Source organism: Egretta garzetta, unplaced genomic scaffold, assembly GCF_000687185.1.
Source record: "Egretta garzetta isolate BGI_Z169 unplaced genomic scaffold, ASM68718v1 scaffold323, whole genome shotgun sequence".
NCBI lineage: Eukaryota > Metazoa > Chordata > Aves > Pelecaniformes > Ardeidae > Egretta > Egretta garzetta.
In genome coordinates, this window is record NW_009259435.1 from 2,730,381 (window position 1) to 2,732,538 (window position 2,158).

Genomic DNA, 2,158 nt, shown 5'->3' on the forward strand with positions numbered 1-2,158 from the left:
TGTGATTTGGGTGACCAGCCCCTAATTCTAACAGATTATTCACGGCTCTGGCTGAAAGCAGCGATTTAATAAAGGTACCGCTTTGAGCTCGGGTTGGATTTTTTTGGATGAATCAGTCCCAGCTGTTTCCACCATGCAGCAAAGCGATTTCAGGCACTAAGAAGGAAATCGGGCTTTCGGTGACTGGAGCAGCCCAAGTGGAGCAGACGCTTTTGTGGGAACCGACAAAGCCGACTCTGGCGGCTGTGATGAGAGCAGTCATCGACGACACGGGCGGGGAAAAGACTTGGAGCAGATTATCTCCTTCTTGACACCGAAATTTTGTGCTGATGGTAGCAAAACTTAACAGTTTGCCTTTAAAAAGGGAAAGCCGTTTTCTTTGCACGCTGCAGCTCCCCGTTTTAGAAGTGGAATCTTCTGTAGCCTACCGGTTGCCAAATGAAAGGAACAATTAAGAGGCTGCAGCACAAAGCCGGGTAGGGCGCACCTCCAGAAGTCACCTGGCAGTGCTGCCCAAGGGGCTGCGCTCCTCTTGTGCTTTTTTGGGGGGGGGGACACGACACACAAACCACGTAGGGCCAGTGTGGGGGAGCCCACTATTTTTCTCAAATGCAGGACCCAGGCTGAGCAGTTTTGTTGAATGTGGCTTCATCCTTAATGTGATTAATATGAAAATATGTATTAAAAAAAGGAAAAAAAAAAAAAACAAAACCCACCCTGGAGGTGAAAGATCAGGTGTTTGCTCAACTTCTAACACCGTAACGCGTGTACTGCGGCACTTAGAAAACCGGACTTGCCCTCCTAGTAAAAGCCTTACAAAGCCTCTTCCTATTTAAGGCTTCCTTTAAGGCCCAAAAGCTCACTAAATAATGCAAATAAACGACTGCTATCAAGGGAATCAAACCACCTCCACTGTAAAATAACGACATTGAATGCAAAAAGTCTTCACACTCAGTGGATCGGTAGGAACTGGTTCTAATGCGGTCCCTTGGGATGACGACACTCTTCAGGGTCAGCGGTTCATCTTCTGCTTCACACCATGCAAGTTACTCAGGACAATGTCATAGCAGTTACGACGCGCATTAGGCCGGCTGCCACGTCGGAGAACACAGATGCAGCTGGAAAGGCAGTTCTTGCTGGTTTACCTAAGATGTTGCCTCAAATATAGCTACTCTAAGAGGAAATATTGCTGTAAGTAGGAGATTGCGAGATAAAACTTCCAAGAACTCGCTCTCCCTTTGCTTTTACACCACTTTTTGTATTTTATCAGATAAAAGGTATTAAAACGATTACCTGAGCAAATGAACAGAAAAAGAACACATTATTTTGTGAAGGGTAATTCGTGGGTCTTGGGCAAGTCAGCGCGTTCTCAGGCCCCTCTAAACCTCTCTGCTACTGCTCAGGTAGCTCCAAGTGCCTCGGGGATTTTACAGCATCAGCTTTGTAGTTTCATTAATAGCCACAGACTTAATATGCACAGATCAAGAATCAGTGAGCCTGGTGGGGGAAAAAAAAAAAATACCACATTATTTTGTGAGGGGTAATTCGTGGGTCTTGGGCAAGTCAGCGCGTTCTCAGGCCCCTCTAAACCTCTCTGCTACTGCTCAGGTAGCTCCAAGTGCCTCGGGGATTTTACAGCATCAGCTTTGTAGTTTCATTAATAGCCACAGACTTAATATGCACAGATCAAGAATCAGTGAGCCTGGTGGGGGAAAAAAAAAAAAAATCTACAGTAGGTAACTTGTAACTGGTAATATTCATAGAAGCCCCACCAAGAACAGCAACTAAAAGAACTTTTTAAATTTTCAGTGTAATACTGTGCTTGTTGGCACAGCGTTTATATCATCAGGTAATGATTACCAGTAAGAATTCCCACATCCATCCCCAGCTTGGTAGCAGCACCATGCTAGGAGCAATTTAGGCCAATTTCACAGAATCACAAGGGTTGGAAGGGACCTCGGGAGATCATCCAGTCCAACCCCCCTGCTAAAGCAGGCTCACCCAGAGCATGTTACAGAGGACTTCATCCAGGAGGGGGTTGAGTATCTCCAGAGGAGACTCCACAGCCCCCCTGGGCAGCCTGTTCTAGCTCTCCGTCACCCTCAGAGTAAAGAAGTTTTTCCCTCATATTCAACTGGAACCTCTTCTGCTTCAGTTT